Source organism: Juglans regia, chromosome 4 (genome assembly GCF_001411555.2).
Source record: "Juglans regia cultivar Chandler chromosome 4, Walnut 2.0, whole genome shotgun sequence".
Taxonomy (NCBI): Eukaryota; Viridiplantae; Streptophyta; class Magnoliopsida; order Fagales; family Juglandaceae; genus Juglans; species Juglans regia.
Genome location: NC_049904.1, coordinates 26,078,525 through 26,099,524, shown reverse-complemented (window position 1 = coordinate 26,099,524; position 21,000 = coordinate 26,078,525). Strand labels below are relative to the sequence as shown.

General features: G+C 35.9%; 1 pseudogene; it reads left to right on the top strand.

Annotated features, from left to right (window-relative positions):
• The first annotated feature begins 283 nt into the window (after positions 1-283).
• Positions 284-3,870, top strand: LOC108981109 (annotated as a pseudogene).
• Positions 3,871-21,000: the final 17,130 nt, after the last annotated feature.

Below are 21,000 nucleotides of genomic sequence, written 5' to 3'. Positions count from 1 at the left end.
CATGTATGATACATATTACAATTTTCTTCGTGATTGGATAACCTAGAGTAGATATCTTTATCTATAAAAGATACAGATGCACGTAAACACTAGGTCAAGGAGTAGGTTGATACATTTATTAAGCATTATTCAGACCGAAATTACGGGTGATCGTATTCATATACGTACCTGCAGTCAACCCACGCATGCCGGGACTAATATCTGACCACGTCAATGGCGGGGTCTACTTCTGAGAACATAAATTGATCACGAATGAAACATAATACCATGATTGACAGAATCTGCAACCTCAGTACTGTCCATGATCATGTATTTTGTAAAAAGGTTTCTGTTTCTCTTTCTGCACACGTTGCTTCAATTCCTTCTTCTCCGGTGTGGCACTTCACTGGACACCATAATTGTCAGTCAACCTGTTACAGATGGTGATGTTTTGGTATCCCACGGAAAAAAATTTGCGCTTGGTTTCTTTAGTCCCGGCAAGTCCACCCACCGTTACGTCGGAATTTGGTTTTACAGTGCTCCGGGACAGGCCAAGGTGTGGGTAGCAAACAGAGACAATCCTATTAACAACAGGTCTGGAGTTCTCTCAATCGATGTTCATGGAAACCTAGTACTCAGTGTCAAAGATCAGAGCCAACACATCTGGTCCACAGATATTGTTTCAAAATCAAAGAACAATATTAGTACCATCGCTCAGCTCTTGGATTCAGGAAATCTAATCTTGACACATGATGATGAAAGAAAGATGGCACTATGGCAAAGCTTTGACTATCCAACGAATACCTGGCTTCCAAAAATGAAACTTGGGCTGGACCGAAGAACTGGCCTGAACCAGTTCCTGACATCTTGGAAGTCCAAAGACGACCCTGGAACCGGAAACTGGTCGTTAAAGATGGACAGCAATGGCTCCCCTCAGTTCTTCTTGTACGAGGGTAAGGTTCCATTGTGGCGTAGTGGTCATTGTAATGGCGAAGGATGGTGTGGAGTCCGGGTATTGGGGCATAGTAGGCTCTTGAATTTCAGTTTTGAGGACAACGAGAACGAGATTACATTTATTTGGGGTATTCTTTACCCAACACTGCTGTCAACATTAGTGATAAACGAGTCTGGTTTCATCCAACGGTTTGTGTACACGGAGGGAGCCAATAAATGGGAATCGCTTGCTAGGACGCCTTTTGACCAGTGTGACATTTACGGAAAGTGTGGTGCTTTTGGGAAATGCAATACGGTTGGTAGTGGGTTCGAGTGCAGCTGTTTGCCAGGGCTGCAGAGAAATGCATCAGGCGGGTGCGTGAGGAAGCGTGGGGCGGCATCCTTGTGCGGGAGCGGCGAAGGGTTTGTGAAGGTTGCCAATGTGAAAGTTCCGAATACTTCAGCAGCACGAGTTCAGACTGGTTTGAGTATCGAAGCGTGTAAGCAATTGTGCCTACATAATTGTTCTTGCACGGCGTATGCAAGTCTGTCTCCGCGGGAGGAAGCGGGGGGCTGCATGAACTGGAATGGTGATCTGATTGATACAAGAGTGTATGCAGATGGCGGTGGCCAAAGTTTGTATGTACGTGTGGATGCGGTTGAGTTAGGTATTGATCAATTTTTCACCTGAATTCGGGAGGTCAAGCTAGAAATTAAGGCCACTTCATGTGTTTTTCTTTCTTCGGCTTATTAAGGCGGCCTTCAAACTAGACAATAACTGAAAGAATTTCTTTTACATAAGTAAAATTCCCTTTCTTCACAGGTCTATATCATTCAAGGAAGCCAGCAGCAGGGTTCTTTGCTAGTAAGAAAAGGCTGGCAATCACGGTGGTGGCCATGCTTGTTACTTCATTTCTCATTTTCGTCTTTGTGCTTTTTGTAATAAAGAGAAAAGGTACATCTTTTGTAACCATGCATGATTATTTTCGTATTTCTAATTCAATTATTATGCATGGACAAGATCAATTTAATTATAAACTAAGAACTATAGAATATTCCTTTGTTTTGTTCCTTTAAATTGCCCAACAATATTGTAGTAGCCATCTTTTGTAACCATGCATGATTGGACAGGGAGCGCCAACCAACCCGTGTTGCTCAACGATGCCAGTTCGATACCCTTTCAAGATTCTCCAAAACTTGATGAAAGAAGAGGAAAATCAGATTTACCATTTTTTGAACTAAGCACCGTTGTTGCTGCCACAGACAACTTCTCCCCTGCTAATAGGCTTGGACAAGGTGGTTTTGGCCCAGTCTACAAGGTACACGTTTCTCATTATAGAGTTAGGACTCAAATAGGAAGATATGATTGAATCAACTTTGATAAGTACTGACAGAAACTCTCGTAATGATATATCATAAACTATTCAAGTCTTGTTTGTAAATGCAGGGTCAACTAACCAATGGACGGGAAATAGCCGTAAAAGCACTCAAAAAATTCAAGACAGGGCACAGAAGAATTTAGGAACGAAGTTATGCTTATAGCAAAATTGCAGCATAGGAATCTTGTTAGGCTTTTTGGTTGTAGTATTCATAAAGAAGAGAGGATGTTGATCTATGAATACATGCCAAACAAAAGCCTAGACTTTTTCATCTTTGGTATGGCTTCTCTTCAATAAACAATCGCTTTTAAGTACCATTTGATTACTGCTTTGTAGCTAGAGAACATATGTGACAAAATATTTTGTAGATAAACACTAACATATGTTAAAAAGCCCAATATTTTGTAGATTATAATGGTTTTGTTGCATTTTGATTGGAATATACTCTTTTGTAGAACTATTTTCACTATGCATTATTAATGGAAGTTTTCAATGTTTGGTTCAGACGAAATAAGAAGACAACTTTTGGACTGGAGGAGGCGATTCGAAATTATTGTTGGGATTGCTAGAGGAGTATTATATCTTCACCAAGATTCAAGACTGAAGATCATCCATAGGGATCTAAAAGCAAGCAATGTACTACTAGATGCAGCAATGACCCCAAAAATTTCAGATTTTGGTCTGGCTAGAATGTTTGGGGATGACCAAATTGAAGCAAATACAAATAGACCTGTTGGCACATAGTATCTCTCTCTCTCTCTCTCTCTCTCTCTCTCTCACACACACACACACACACACACACACACACACAAGTGCTAAAAGTAGAAGTTAATGGACTATAAGCATCAGTATTTTCTTCTCATGGAATTTCAGTGGATACATGTCACCAGAGTATGCAATGGAAGGATTATATTCTACAAAATCAGATGTCTTCAGCTATGGTGTCTTAGCACTAGAGATAATTAGTGGCAAGAGAAATAACCATTTTTATGTTGGAAGCCCTTGCCTAAACTTGATTGGACATGTAAGCAAACTATATATATATATATATATATATATATATATTTTTTTTTTTTCATATATAGAAACTGACTCTAGGATATCACTCTTCTACTGCTCCAGGCATGGGACCAATGGAAAGAAGGTAAAGCCCTGGATATAGTCGATTCTTCATTGGGTGATGAGGCATCATATCCTGCTTATGAAGTTCTGAGATGTATTCAAATTGGGCTTTTATGCGTGCAAGAACAAGCTGCGGATCGGCCAACCATGCTAGAAGTTGTGTTCATGCTGGGAAATGAAGCAAATGTTCCTTCTCCCAACAAGCCTGCATTTATCAATAGAAGAATTATAGATTCTGGTGAGGATCCCTCAAGTTCTGCTGGAGCACCTGCTTCTAAAAACGACATTACCATTTCCGAGCTTGGAGCTCGATGAATGGCTGCTCAATTAAGCTCTAGTAATTTAAATCCTAGCTTTCGAAATATGGGAAATGTTCTTATTGTTTTTCATCCACAGATTTTAAGATGTCGTACTTTAAATGACCTATAAATGTAAATCTTAGTAATGTTTTATTTTATATGTTAACACTCTCCCTTCTTCAACGTTTTAGAATATATTTTAAATGGGATAACGTTAAGAGTTAACTAGAGTTCAAATTTAAAACCTCTACTTTGATATTTTATAACATCCCTAGTTATGTCAAAAGTTTAACCTGACATCAAGATAAATAATCTTTTTCTGGCATAAAACATGGTCCGTGTCCCATTTAATTCAGAGAAGATTCAGGCAATTTTTTTTTTTTTTAACAAACCATGAACTTCATTAAGCAAAAGAGGAATTACAAACATAAATCAAACCATAAGGTTTGAGATAAAAAGTTCAGAATACAATCCCACCACATATTGATTCTATCAACATTTCTCGCATATTTAGCAAGATAATGAGCTGCTGTAATACTCCGTATTTTTTTTTAGCGTATTTATTTATTTTATGTGGAAGATTTTTTTTTATAATTAATTTAAATATTATTGTTCTTGTTTTAAAAATTTATCGAATTTTTCTTGTTGGATTTATTTTATAATTTTTAAGTTGTGAAATTTATTTGGATGTGCTTTGGTGTTATTATTTAATGTTTGTTTTTAAATTTGCGTTTTGCTTTAATGAATAATTTTATTGTTGGACTTTAATTGTTATTGTTTTATTTTATTTTATTTTCTATTTCTTTTCTGTTTTTTTTTCTCCCACGCACGACACTACATGGTGCACGTCTTTCTCTTTTCAAACTTAAGGGTTTTTCTTATCACCCGTATAGACACACGTTTTCATCTTTTTTTTTTTTGAAGACTGCCTTGTATCCTCGCTGCGTCCAGCCTCCAGAGTTCACCATCATGCAGCCCCTCCTAGTTCGACGCCAACTTCTTTTTCCACGTACGTAAAACCGACGCCACCGTTAGCGTCCTTCACCTAGGCTCAACGCCTCTCTGTGCGCCATCGCGTCCGTCTCGGCCTTAGCCGTAGTAGCATGCCTTTACTGTGAGAGCGTCCCGCTCATACAAGGAGGTCGGCAACCGCGGGCAATCATTGCACCACGTGAGACGCTGAGCAAGCGGATCGCACGGCAAGAGACTCGCCCGCGCACGGCCAAAAGCCATCCTGCATCTTCACGGTTTTACCCAACCGTCTCCTGGAAAACGCAGCCTCCCAAGGAAGTCAAGTCGCCGCTTGCTCCTCCTCAACGCTGCCATACGCCGCCATCGATACCCCCACCAGTGTAGCCTTCTATAGCCATCCCGCAGCCTCTGTTTTTCACTCCCGAAACAGAGGATGTTTCTCCTCCTACCGTGAGCCATTGCAACCTTTAACCACCGTGAGCTTCTTTACGTTGCGGCTCCAGAAACTGCCGGCAAAGTTTTCCGTCACCCCAGGTCCGCCTCTTGCTGCCCCGCCGCACGGTATCTCCCTCTCTGTTTTCTGTCTCTCACGTTGGTTTACTCTCCCGTAAGCTCTCTCTCACCGTGCATCTCTCTCTCTCTTTCTCGTCCAGTGCATAGCCACCGAGTGCACCACCTCCCGTCGCACGCCGCGCCGTCGCACTTCACCATCTCGGTGAGTCCTTGCCGCCGCTGCATGTTTTTCGTTTATTCTGTTGTTTGTTTATCGTCTGTTTTACGTATAGGGTGCTTATATATTTATTTATATATATATATATATGTGTGTATATTTATAAGTAAAGTTTTAACTTGCACTTACTAGTTTTAACCTAATATATATTAGGAAAGTTCACGGTTTGAGTTTCGGCTGAGAATAAATTTTTGTGTGTTGAGTTTATATTTAATTAGGATTTTGTTTTTAAGTTTTAATAAATATTATATTGTATTTTGATAATATTGTTAGTTAAAGTAAGTAAATCTATTTTTCATAAGAGGTGAGTTTTTCATGAATTATTTTAGGAAAAGTTTAGTAATTAATGTATTCTTTTTATTTATAAAATATTGTTGGTATTTTAGATATTTTGAATATTAATTTTTATTGAGTTCTATAATTATCATAATATTTTTTCGATAAATTTTCTTCTCCAGTACGATTTCGATTAAGTGAATATTGTTGGTCTTAGAAAATGTTGGTATTTTAGGTATTATGAGAATTTTAGGTTTTGAGGTTCTTAAAATAGGTTCTTTTAGCATTTTTAAGTTTTAATATTGAAATACGTGGTTGATTGGAAATTTATGGAAGTTACATGATTATTTTATAGGTGACGATTAATATTTGTTCGGTATTTTTGAGGAAAGTTCTAAAAAGCTAAGAAGTCCAGGTAAGTGGGGTTCCTATGCTAGACTTTGCATTAAATAAAATGAACTGAGGTCCTTTTAGGAAAATGTGCATGTTTTGTTATGAAAAGAAATCTGAAAACAACCTCAGATAATTGTTCTACATTACTCATGAGATTCTGTTTAAGAAAAAAGTATTTTCTGTCATGACTGGTGTAGACATGAGCTTATTTTTGACATTCTGTTTCAGAACTTAGAAAAAGAGAGCGAATATGAAATTTTGTGCATAAAGTATGTTTTGTGATTTGATTATGTTCTGTTCTGTACTCTGTTATGATGTGGCATCTGAAAAACCTTTGGCATGACTTTCTGACTCTGATTCTGACTCTGATATGGTGATTCTGATTCTGTTTTGCTCTGATATGTGGCCCTGTCATGGGATATAATAGTGACCTCTAGCCCTGTCACAGGAGATAATAGTGACCTCTGGCCCTGTCACGGGATATAATAGTGACCTCTGGCCCTGTCACGAGAGACAATAGTGACCTCTGGCCCGCCACGGGATATAATAGTGGTTTTCTGTTTTGAGTGCAATCGCTTTGGTAACACGGTGATTTATGTTCTGCTTGGCTTTCCGCAGGATGCACAACCCTACCACAGCGGTTAAACATGGTCTCTGTTCTGATATGATATGATAAGACGAAGTTGTTCAGTCATGTTGTGCCAAAGGAGTCTTTGAACATGAAAAATTGGTTTCTGAATATGAAATATTTGAGAAGTCGCTCTGATTTTCTGATAAAACGTATTTGTTTGAGATTTGCATATTGATACTGAAATGTTTTGTTTCTGCATTCCGAACTCTGTGAAAATGCTCATGTTTACACACTAGTATATATCCTCTGCTTACTGAGTTGTTGATAACTCACCCCTTATCTCCATTTATTTTTCAGATGATTTCTGAATAGACTGGCTAAGGATCAGGATTATGGAGTATCGGTGAGATGATTTTTAAGCATAGTGGATTACTCATAGAAGATTTTTGAGAAGTGGCGGATTTTATTAAGAGACTTTGTAGTATTCTGATGACGTTATATTTTGGAGTCTATAAATTTGTTGATTATCAGGTTATATGAGTTAACTCTCAAGACCCTCGGGGATGGGGCGTTACGGCTGCCTTGTTTACTTCTCTATAAACATGTCTAAATAAACATTCTACAAAACAAAATGACAACTTTTTAATGTCATAATAAAGACCACCAAACTTGGAACTTTCCATGTTATCATGATGCAACGCTTTTATAGCTAGTAAGCAATCACTCTCTACCAGGATTTTCTTGATTCCCATGCTTGCACGGAACTGAAGGCCACAGAAGAGAGCTAGCAACTCTCCCTGCTCAGGTTCAACACCTGCATCCTCCATGGAGCTTGCAGCCATAATAACTCTGCCCGAACTATCCCTCAAAATTGCACCAGCACCAGCTTTCCCCATCTCTTCAAAGTCAGCTGCATTAACATTCAGTTTCAGCACTTCAGGATCTGGTAGCTTCCATTTATATGCATCTGTCACTTGCTGCCTTGAATGTCTCTGAGCCCCTTTGTAGCTTTTCAATAATGAAACAACATGTTCAACAACTTGATGAGGAGAAATGAGAACCTGTTCCTTAATATATTTGTTCCTCCTATACCAATTCCCCCACGCCAAAGCAAAGAAAGTAGACAAATTTTCATATTGTTTAGCTTTACAGAAATTAAAGGCCAACTCAAAGACATTCAAGAATTTATCTATCTCAAGGGCTAAGATATAATTTGTCCAGATCCTTTTTAAATGCACACATTTCACCAAAGCATGATATAACCCTTCATTTTCAGTATTACACAAATTACATCTCCCATCATTTGGGACATGTTTTAATAATAAGTTATCCTTTGTAGGCAACCCATCCTTACAAGCACGCCATGCAAATATTTTAATTTGGTTAGGCATATGCATTTTTCAAATATTTTTCCAAACCACACTTTGGGCACGCGAAGAGGAGATTCAGCTTCCTGGGATCCCTACTGGGCCAAAATAAGCTTGTTACAACTTCTAACACTGAACACCCGTTTCTTTCATAGCCCCATACTCTCCTATCAGCCCCATTACCAGCACACAAAGATACTTTCAAAATGTCCTCTACAACCCTTGGATTAAAGAGAGCTCTAAGTTTTCTCAAATCCCAAGTTCTTGAATTTTCACAAAAAAGGGAATTCACACAATCATGCCGGTTCTGCTCATTAAACACGTGCCCTTCCTTCACTAGAGCATTATGTTCTAGGATTCAATTATCAAACCAAATGTTAACAGAATTCCCATCACCTATCCTCTATATACACCCCTCTAGAACCCATTTTTTTGTCTCCCAAATTCCTCTCCAAGTATAAGATGGAGATCTACCCAACTCCGTTTGCAAAAAATCTGAATCCGAAAAATACTTGGCTTTTAGCAATCCGTGCAATAAAGAATTTTCCTCCTGGAATAAACACCACCCATGTTTAGCTAGCATTGCCAAGTTAAAAGCTCTCAAGTTTTTAAAACCCATCCCTCCCCAAGACTTCTTGACACACATTTTGTTCCAACTCAGCCAATGAATTCTCCTCTCATTTTTCTTTTGCCCTCACCAAAACCAAGGTGAGTAAGAAACAACTCATGGTATAAGATGGTATTGAAAGAGCCACAACCTTTAACAACGCTTCCTTGCCGCCCAATGAGAGCAATTCTTCATTCCAAGTTTGTAACTTTTGCCAAACTCTTTGTTTTATAGAATGGAAGGATTCATGTAATTCTTGAAGCATGACTTAATTATAAAGATTGAGTTTTCTACTCTTCTCTTTTTTCTTAGGCTCAATATGAAAAGAAAAGCGGTCTTCTTCAAAATAAGGGGATGCTGGTGATTCTTGTGATTTTTCATTCCAGTAATGCTGCTTATTGTGGCTTCCATCGTGTATTGGTTCATAATGAGGAAGATAAAGTGCAAGTAAACCATAATTTTTAAATCGGTTTCTTCATTTCAAATATTTGTTTATTTTTAAGGCTGGTGAACATACTGCCATGGCTAACTATTGAAGTCTGCTCAACCAAATAATCAAATATGGAAATGAAAAATGATTTGTTCAAACTCGGGTTGTTTAAGCTCTTTTAAACAAAGTGGGACCATTTGAAAAAACCCACCTTATAAGGTTTTACTTATTTTCAAAGAACTTGTACGAGATTACACACCCTAGATTTGTATCTCATAATAGAGCAGCTAGAGAAGAGTCAGAATCTTAACTAGTTAGGGTCATAACTCATAAAATTGTACCTTTTGTTATAAATGTATACATAAACTTAGTAGTGGATGACCATTTAGATTCCATATAAGAGTTTTAGCCCATGCATAAATTAACTCTAGGAATTCCTAAATTCATGAATGCGTTTTATTAATTCATATTTCACTCTTTCATATTCCTTATCCCCTTATGCCTATTAAAGTGGTCTTGAGGATCATTTATATCACACAAGAGAAATTCGGAACAAATGATATTAAGCTCCTGAAGAGCTCATCTTACATTGCAATCTTTCAATTTTCTTGATACTTCTCTTTAATTTTACAATACATTATCAATACGAGAAGCTAGCCAACCATTATGCTCTTTTGATCTTTGATAAGAGACTTGCTGTAATACCCCGTGTTTTTTTTTAGCGTATTTATTTATTTTATGTGGAAGATTTTTTTTTATAATTAATTTAAATATTATTGTTCTTGTTTTGAAAATTTATCGAATTTTTCTCGTTGGATTTATTTTATATTTTTTTAAGTTGTGAAATTTATTTTGATGTGCTTTCTTGATATTAATCAGTGTTTGTATTTAAATTTACTCTTTAATTTTTTTTTTTTGGTATTGTTGAACTCTTCTTGTTCGGACTGGGCCTGTTTAACCGTGGGCCGAAATGCATGGAGTGGACCTGTAAGCCCAGCCCGACGCAACCAGGAAGCAGTTTCACTTCCTTACCGCATGCACGTACGTGATCTTCTAGGGTTTTAATCTTCTAAATGCATGTTTTCTCTCTAGAGAAGTGGCGGCAGCAACCCGTGCAGAGCTGCACTCCACCCACGGCCAGCTCAGGTCAATCTCAACCACAGGCAACCATTGCGCCACGTGAGACGCTGAGCAATTGGATCACACGGCAAGACTCGCCCGCGCACAGCCAAAAGCCATCCTGCATCCCCAACCGTCTCCTGGAAAGCGCAACCTCCCAAGGAAGTCAAGTCACCGCTTGCTCCTCCTCAACGCTGCCTTACGCCGCCACCGTGACCCGGCCGTGAAGCCGTAGCCTTCGATAGCCATCCCGCAGCCTCTGTTTTTCACTCCCGAAACAGAGGATGGTTCTCCTCCTACCGTGAGCCATTGCAACCTTTAACCACCGTGAGCTTCTTCACGTTGCGGCTCCAGAAACCGCCGGCGAAGTTTTCTGTCACCCCCAGGTCCGCCTCGCTGCACGGCATCTCCCTCTCTGTTTTTCTGTCTCTCACGTTCGGTTAATTCTCCCGTAAGCTCTCTCTCACCGTGCATCTCTCTCTCTCTCTCTCTCTTCCTCGTCCAGTGCATAGCCACCGAGTGCACCACCTCCCGTCGCACGCCGCGCCGTCGCACCTCTCCATCTCGGTGAGTCCCTGCCGCCGCTGCTTGTTTTTCGCTGTTTTCTGTTGTTTGTTTATCGCCTGTTTACGTATAGGGTGCTTATATATATATATATATATATATATATGTGTGTGTGTGTGTGTGTATATTTATAAGTAAAGTTTTAACTTGCACTTACTAGTTTTAACCTAATATATATTAGGAAAGTTCACGGTTTGAGTTTCGGCTGAGAAGAAATTTGTGTGATGAGTTTATATTTAATTAGGATTTTGTTTTAAGTTTTAATAAATATTATATTGTATTTTGATAATATTGTTAGTTAATGTAAATAAATCTTTTTTTCATAAGAGGTGAGTTTTTCATGAATTATTTTAGGAAAAGTTTAGTAATCAATGTATTCTTTTTATTTATAAAATATTGTTGGTATGTTAAATATTTTGAATATTAATTTTTATTGAGTTCTATAATTATCATAATACTTTTTCGATAAATTTTTCTTCTCCAGTGCGATTTCGATTAAGTGAATATTGTTGGTCTTAGAAAAGGTTGGTATTTTAGGTATTTTGAGAATTTTAGGTTTTGAGGTTCTTAAAATAGGTTCTTTTAGCACTTTTAAGTTTTAATATCGAAATATGTGGTTGGTTGGAAATTTATGGAAGTTACGTGATTATTTATAGGTGACGATTAATATTTGTTCGGCATTTTTGAGGAAAGTTCTGAAAAGCTAATAAGTCCAGGTAAGCGGGGTTCCTATGCTAGACTTTGCATTAAATAAAATGAACTGAGGTCCTTTTTGAAAAATGTGCATGTTTTGTTATGAAAAGAAACCTGAAAACAACCTCAGATAATTGTTCTAAATTACTTATGAGATCCTGTTTAAGAAGAAAGTATTTTCTGTCATGACTGGTGTAGACATGAGCTTATTTTTTACATTCTGTTTCTGAAATTTGAAAAAGAGAGCGAATATGAAATTTTGTGCATAAAGTATGTTTTGTGATCTGATTCTGTTCTGTTTTGTACTAAGTTATGATGTGGCATCTGAAAAACCTTTGGCATGACTTTCTGACTCTGATTCTGACTCTGATATGGTGATTCTGATTCTGTTTTCGCTCTGATATATGGCCCTGTCACGGGATATAACAGTGACCTCTGGCCCTGTCACGGGAGATAATAGTGACCTCTGGCCCTGTCACGGGATATAATAGTGACCTCTGGCCCTGTCACGGGAGATAATAGTGACCTCTGGCCCGCCACGGGATATAATAGTGGTTTTCTGTTCTGAGTGCAATCGCTTTCGTAACACGGTGATTTATGTTCTGCTTGGCTTTCCGCAGGATGCACAACCCTACCACGGCGGTTAAACATGGTCTCTATTCTGATATGATATGATAAGACGAAGTTGTTCAATCATGTTGTGCCAAAGGAGTCTTTGAACATGAAAAATTGGTTTCTGAATATGAAATATTTGAGAAGTCGCTCTGATTTTCTGATAAAACGTATTTGTTTGAGATTTGCATATTGATACTGAAATGTTTTGTTTCTGCATTCCGAACTCTGTGAAAATGCTCATATTTACACACTAGTATATGTCCTCTGCTTACTGAGTTGTTGATAACTCACCCCTTATCTCCATTTATTTTTCAGATGATTTTTGAATAGACCAGCTAAGGATCAGGATTATGGAGTATCGGTGAGATGATTATTTAAGCCTAGTGGATTACTCATAGAAGATTTCTGAGCAGTGGCGGATTTTATTAAGAGACTTTGAAGTATTCTGTTGACGTTATATTTTGGAGTCTATAAATTTGTTGATGAATTGTGAGTTTTAAGTTATAGGGAGTAACTCTTCGATCCCTACGGGACCGGGGCGTTACACTTGCATAACATTTCCCAACTACTACAAGTTTCTCTTTTATAAATATTGATATCTGCTTATTGCAATATAAATCATTTTATAAAATATTGATATGATCTATGTTGTATTATATAGAATATAATGTTATCATATTAATGCAATAAATATTCTTGACTTCTATATGTTAGTTTGATTTTAAATACTTCTTTCTCATTCTACTTAACATATTTGTTATAAACCATCTCAAATCTTACAAAACTCAAATCTATTGCCCTCGATGTTTTTGACAACAATTATTTATCATAAATCATTGATGCTGAGATTCATCTTGATGCAATGAATCATCATTTACATGAATAACTGAAAACTGAGTACCTTACAATAAAAGATTCATTGATTCTTTGTGATAGTTGATTGGAATGATACGAGTCCCAGAAGACTGTGATCCTCCAAAAAGCTTGTTATGATTTAATGCACCTGAAGTTGCAAGATTATTAGTGAATAAAACTCTACACTTTTAAAAAATAAGTTAATAATTGAAATTACATAGAAAAAAAGCCATTGATGAGGATATCTTTGAACATATTCATGTCTCGAATATACTCTTGCAATAGCAATATCGAGAGTGAAAGTTCAACAAATATTCTAAACTAATATATTGTTTACAAGTAGTTAAGCAAAACAATAAGTTGTTAATGAAAAATCATCAGTCTCATTCAACAGGTTCTACTCCATTGCCTGAAGCGAATGGAATCTCATTTATCATAATGAAGGAAACCGTGGTCGTGGACGTGTACGTGGTAGAAAAAACTATCAAAATCAAGAGGGGCGTACTCAAAGTTTTTTGAAAATAAATGCTACATATGACTGGAAATAGAACCACATCGCGATAAAGTAAGATAAAAATAAAAGCTTGTAGAATAAATTACCTGTCAAGAAATATGAAGATAAATATGACAGGTGTGGTATGAAAGGGCATTGGACTGTTGTACGTCCAAACATTTGGTGGACCTATATCAAGCAATTATATAAAAGAAAAAAAAATGTCAAATAAATTTTGTAGACTACAAGGATCCATAAAATTATCTAATTCATTTTGATAATTCAAATAAGATGAACCTAACTTATTTCAATGATTCTAATTTCTTTGTGGATCCTAACGGAGACATCAATTTTTTTATTAGTGATGCATATGACCACAACAATTAATTTTTTTTCTTTAATTTTGTAATCACATTATGTTTGAGTAGTTATATTTTATTACATCTAGTTAAAAATAATTTTGCATTATTAAATCTTATACATGTTTTTGTATATAAAGATATATGGGTTCTATTGATTCATTGACAAATTCCAAAATGATTGATGAAGATCTGTGTCTGACAAACAATTGTACAACACACATAGTTATTAAGAATAAGAAATATTTCAATATTTAACATTAAATATAGCCAACGTTAATACAATATCTAGTTTGTCAAACCAATTTGAAGGCTTCGGAAGAGTCAATATCATGTTACCTATGAACACAATTTTATATTGACGATGCTTTGTATTCTTCGAAATCTAGAAGAAATTTGCTCAATTTTAAAGATATTTATTATAATCGTTATCATGTTGAAACCACTAATGAAGGCAATGATGAATATCTTTACATTACAATAATAAATTACGGTCAGAAACTCATATGAAAAAAAATGCAAGCTTTCACTTCTAGGTTGTATTATACAACAATAAAAACAAATGAATCACACGTTGTAGTGCACTAGAAGTGCTCTAACCCAAAGATCTTTATTCCTTGGCATTATCGTCTTGGTTATTCATGATCAATCATGAACAATCTTCCTACCATTGATGGTATCTTGTCATGATTCTCGTACAAGGTAATGTGAATAAGAAGTTCGAAGGTTTATTCATTTGCAAGCTATTGCAAATCTAACCGAATGTCTTTACTGACAATAAGAAAATAGTGAAGTCTCACATTTTTGTTGCTAATACTCCAACAATGATCAATGTCCCTGGAGGACAATTGAATAATACAGCAGCTAGTAAGTCTAAGACATGCCTGAAGTGTGGAAGACCTATTGATGCAAAGGATAAGACTCTCCAGATAAGTGAAGTACAAATAAAAACAAATCGATGCTCATGAAGAAACCATACCCACAAAACATGCACCAAGAGCTATAGATCCATTTAAATTTTATGTACAAAATTCTTCCGAAATAGAATCTCCTGAAGCGGAATCTCCTAAAGAGTTATCCCTCAAAGAGCAAAATGTACCTAAAAATATCGAAATATCCATACATTATATTAGTATGGGAGAGTTATTCGATAGCACTAAAATTTTTGTATACCACATATTTTTATTTAAAATTGCTTTAAGTATCACCATAAGTGATGTTGAAATTTAACCAAAAACAGTCAAATAATGCCAATGTAGAAATGATTGACAAAATCGAAAACAAGCAATTCATGCAAAAATGATGTCACTAGCAAAGAGTAAAATATTTGCACATGTAGTCCAAACACTTAAATGTGAGATATCTATTGAATATTATATGTGGATATTTGTACATAAACATACATAATGAGAAAAATGAAATTGTGAGATACAAAGTACGGCTTGTTGTACAAGGTTTCTCATAGAAACCTGGTATTGATTACGAACAAACATATTCTCCTATAGTTGATGCAACTACATTTAGATTTTTTATTAACTGGGTAGTCACAAAAAGTTTGGATGTGCGTTTAATAGATGTTATTACAACATATTTACATGGATCATTGGATAATGCTTGAAGCATGTAATTCAAAACTCTGAAGTATTTATTCTATCAAACTTCAAAGATCTTTATAGCGGTTAAAGCAATTTGGACTCATGTCATACAATCGTCTTAGTGAATATCTAATAAAAGAAGGATTTGAAAATAATCTAGTTTGTTCATGTGTTTTCATTAAAAAGTCAGATTCTAGATTACAATTGTTGTGATACATATATACGATTTAGATCTTGTTGGGACTACAGAAGAGCTCATGAAAACCACAATTTATTTAAAAACTGTGTATGAAAAGAAAGACCTTGGAAAAATAAAATTTTGTCTTGATCGACAAATGGAGCACTTTTCAAATTCAATTCTTATGCATCACTCTACATATACAGAAAAATTATTCAATCAATTTTACATAGACAAAGCTCATCTTTTAAATACTACAAAGGTTGTCTAGTCACTTGATGTGAAAGAGGATCCCTTTACCCTTAAGAAGATGGCGAATAAATTATTGGTCCTAAAGTGTCATATCTAAGTGCAATTGGTGTTCTGTTGTATCTTGCAAATTGTACAGGACCAGATATTGCATTTTCAGTTAACTTGCAAGTAAGATGCATCTCTGCACCAACTTGAAGGCATTGTAATGGGATCAAAGATATTCTACACTACCTTTGTGGAAGAGTTGACATGGCATTTTATCCAAAAGGGTCGAATCCTCAACTAATTGGTTACGCAGACTCAAGTTACCTTTTTGATATGCATAAAGGAAGATCACAAATAAGATACCTATTCACTTGTGGCGGTACTACTATTTCATGGAAATCTATCAAACAAATATTAGTTGCTACTTCTTCCAATCAGTCAGAGATTATTTGAATTCATAGAATAACTTGGGAAAGCATTTGGTTAAGATCTGTAATTCAACACATTTGAGAAAGTGTGGTTTATCTACAATAAAAAATAGTCCAACACCATTATATGAAGATAATGTTGCTTGTATCACACTAATCAATGTACGTTATATCAAAGGCGATAGAATAAAAAATATTTCACTAAAGTTATTTTATACACATGAGCTCTAAAATAGTGGTGATATTGATGTCAAGCAAATGCAATCAAGTGATAACTTGACAAATCTATTCACTAAAGTATTACCAAGTGCAACATTTAAGAAGTTGGTACACAACATTAGAATATGTCAATTCAAATATCCTTTATTATAAACTATTGAAGCTCTACATACTTTTGAAGGGGAGAAAATGATTGTGGCACCCTATCCCTCATGTAGAGGTTCTAGCAAGGTTATGTGGTGCCAAGATGGTTAACACCCAAGGTTTGGTCGAGAATTGGCTTGCCTCATCAAAATGGTAGTGCACATATTGGATATCGATACAAATTTGCAGCAGAAAAGATAGAGATTTAGTTGGTAAACTAGACCTTGAAGTACCAAAAGTCTAAAAAGAATCATAGATATGCTTGGATAGGATTCCTTAGCCTTGACTATTGTATTTCAAGATGACAGAGACAGACGACTAGGGCATGGCCCACACTTCCGAATGGTCTGCATACTCACTAGTCCTTCCTTGAATGGGTGTCTTCCACGTGGCATTAGGTCATACCTCTAGTTTAAGACGATATGAATTCTCGAGTCATACAACATTAATAGACCCACTCCGAATGTGACCCTTCATATGGAGTGTGGGCTTCCCCGTATGACACTGCCACTCTTTTGAATATTTTCCATGTAATTTTGGAAAGCTCCCATATCTGACATAGCCTGTCCTTGATTGTTGCTCACCTTAGGCAGATAGCTCTTGTCTCATCAGAGCCACCTCTTTAGTTCATCGTTTGCCTTCATAGTAGGTGAATTTTCTAGCTTACCTCCCATAAGGCAAGATGCTCATCTCCACCTCGCATTGGGAAATGTCTACAGAACTTTTTACAAGGAGCTTGCTCAGCCACGTATTGGACTAGCTGCACTTTGCCATACTCGTATTTATTCTTCTCACCACACCAATGGATTGTCCTTCATCTTTCCTTCAACTCAATGCCCTTGGTAGTCTGTCCCCTTACAATGATCATATAGATTGTACTATTTTTCCTTTGCAACAAATTTTTCTCATTGGATTTTCCTTTGCAAGGTTTTAATAAAACACTTTTAGAGCATTTCAAGATACAAATAAATATTATACTCTTTTTTCTTCGCCAATGGTTTTTCCCCCATCGGATTTTTCCACAGGAAAATTTTAACTAGGTATGTTCTTTGTGTAAATATATGCATGAACTTGGTAGATGACCATTTAGATTTACCTCTTAGAATTCTAGCCAATTCATATATCAACTCTTGAAATTCCTAAAATCATGAATGCATCTTATTAATTCATATATCACCCTTACATATTCCTTATTTCCCCTATGCCTATAAAACAATGTGCAGGAGATCAATTGTATATTACAAGAGAAATTCGAAGTGAATGAGATCAATTGTATATTACAAGAGAAATTCGAAGTGAATGAGATCAATTGTATATTACAAGAGAAATTCGAAGTGAATGATATTATGCTCCAGAAGAAAAAGTCATACATTGAAATGTTTCAATTCTCTTGATACTTATCTTTAATTTTTATAATACCTTTGAGATTTGTCCATCTATTTATTAATCCATAAGTTCTTACTATTCTTTTCCTATTTGATTGCTTTCTTTCAATATCTTTGTTTAGTTAATTTCATTTTGTAGTGGCTTTTGTCACGGAATTCACGATTGCTTAAAATTTTTCACTTTGAAAATTTCTAAATGCGTTTGACAACAGGGAAAAAACATATTAAGTATACTTTTAGTGTTACCTCTGTTGCAACATGCTTTGAAGAATATTCAACTAGTGGAGAGCTCGATGGAAGTACGAGAAATTCAAATTTAAACTTATTTGACCTAAGTAGGATAGTTGCCGCCAATGATAAATTCTCTATTTCTTAAAAGCTAGAAGAAGGTTGTTTTGGATCAATGTATAAAGTAATCTCCTAAAAAATTGCATGCAAACATAGTAAGGGGTTCTAATAGAGTGGAGCTCAACTCAATCCCAATCCTAGATATTCCTTTACCTATAAAACAATCTCATACAAGGAGGGTGCCATATTCAAATTGTTCACATGGACATGGGGTATTACATCAAAAGGGAATCACCCATTGCTCTAGCTTAGATATGACTTCCCCTACTCCCACTTAACATTTTTGTTCAATCTTACTTCAAAGCAATTGTTCACCCTATTGTCAAATTCAATCACGAATTTGCCAATAGTTAAAACACACTCACCTTTGTTTTGCTTGTATTTGTACTAAAATGGTTTCGTCTATCACCAAACAAGACATGATCTGATTGGAATAAGGGATGAGGGCTTGTGGCAAAAGATCAACTATGACTACCACACCTGTCGTTGACAACCTGGTGCCCCTAACACGAGAAAAAATTGACATCTAAGAATAAACTTGTTGTTCCTCCTACTGCCTCATCCTATCGACAAAATACAACTATTGAAATTGCAAAGCCTTTTTTACCTCTAGTTCTACGAACCCAATAGTCAAGCTAAGGGAGCTAGGAGTCCATTTTTTTAATTTTCTTAGGAACTCCAACCTGATAGAACTAAGAAACTTCTCATGAGGATATTCCTATTGTTGAAATTGCTGAAAGCTGTAAATATTTAAAAACAAAGTACTCAGACTTTGAAATTGTTGAAAGCTATGTTAAGAAAAAAAAAGCGTAAAATAGTTACTAAAGTAACAAGAATTGTGCTCAATACCAAAGCCCAAATAAACTCTTGTTGAATTCAGTTTTGATTTGGAATATGAGAGACATTGTCAATAAATGTACTATACTTCATTTGAAAATTTTGGTGAAGTTTTATTAGTTGCCTTTGATTGCTATTTTAGAATCGAGGGTTTGTTTGTCAAAATTCCTACTATTGGTAAAAGTTGAGATTTGTTTTCAAAGTTCTTCACAATGAGGATTATGGTGGCAACATGTGGATTTTTTTCTAAGGATAATTTGATGATCTCTGTTTTATTGTCCACCAAACAACATTTTACTTTTTATGTTGAATGGTGTGGTATGCCAAGAAACCCCATTCTTAGAAGAAATTTGTTGAACTCTCTTTCTAATATGAGACCCCATAACATATCGTGGACTGTGGTAGAGGATTTCAATACTATTAATTCAGATGGTGAGAAGCTAGGGTATGTTCCTTCCTCTCAATATATTTCAAAGTCTAGAAAAATAATACAGCAACGTTCTTCTCCAAGAATAGATTCATTTTAAACAAAAGTTTAGAATTCAATGATTGTTGAACGGAGGTAGGACTACAATTACTTCTCTTACTTTTTTGAATGGAATTCTTTCTACATGTTGTAGCCGCTGATTTTTTCCATCATCAATTGAAGATTGAAAATGTAAAGAATGTCACTCCTTCGATTGATTTCATTCCTAATTTGGTTTTTAATGTTAATAATGATCTCCTGCTACACATTCCCACCTTAGAGGAAGTAAAGCATGTTGTTTCGAACATCCCTTTAGAATCCCTCTTGGTCCAGATGGCTTCTCCTTTTCCTTCTATCTTACAAGCTGGTCTATTTTCCACCCAAATCTATATGAGGTTGTTTTCGATCACACATTCATTTCTAAATTCAGTAGTCCTTCCACTCTATCTAACTTTAGACCTATCACTTGATGTCAACTAATCTCTTACAAAATCATCTCTAAAATTCATGCTTCTCATTTTGCTACCCTGGTGCCCAAGCTAATATTTGTGCTCGAAGCAGCTTTTGTATAAGGTATTATCTGAGATTGCATTGCTTTGACCCATGAACTAACCCATAGTTTAGCGAGGAAAATTAGAGGTAATAATTTAGGTTGAAGGCCAAGGTGTGAAAGTTTTTGATAGTGAATTGGCATTATCTTTCCAATGTCCTTTCTTCTTTTGGTTTCAATGTGAGTGTTGTTTCTTTATATCAATAATATGTTTTAGAACCTGCCTGTTGGCTTGAAGATGTTGTGAATTTGCTAACGGTTGTATGATATATTAACTACTAATTATGGGCTCTTGTTAATCTACCATTAGAATCGGCTAGTTGCTGTATTGAGTAGTTATGGAATTTGAGTAGGTTATTAATATGTCAATGCTTATCCTTTGGTATAGGTGTTGAGTTTGCTAGAGTTCAGACAATACACTACGAGAGTTAGGTAAGTGGGATTCCTTTACTAAGCTTTGCACGAATTGTATAGACTGAGGTTGACTTTCTGAAAAATTATGCATGTTTTGTTACGAAACGAGAACTTCAGAAAAACAACTTCAGTCATTTATTTGCATTCTCATGAAACCTATATGAAAGAGGAAAAGTATTTTCTGACATGAATAATGTAGATATGAGCAATATTTTAACATGCTATTTTTGAAATGTGAAAAAGATCAATTATCAAAATCTGAAATTTGTGTATAGTTTTATAAAGATGCTTTGAATTTTATAAGTATGTGAGAATGATCTAAATACGTTTTGTACTCTGTTTTATTTTGATATGGCATCTGAAAACCTTTGACATGGTGAACTGGTTTTGTATCTGACTCTGATTCTGCTATGCTCTGCTCTGTTTGAGTTGGTACCAACTTC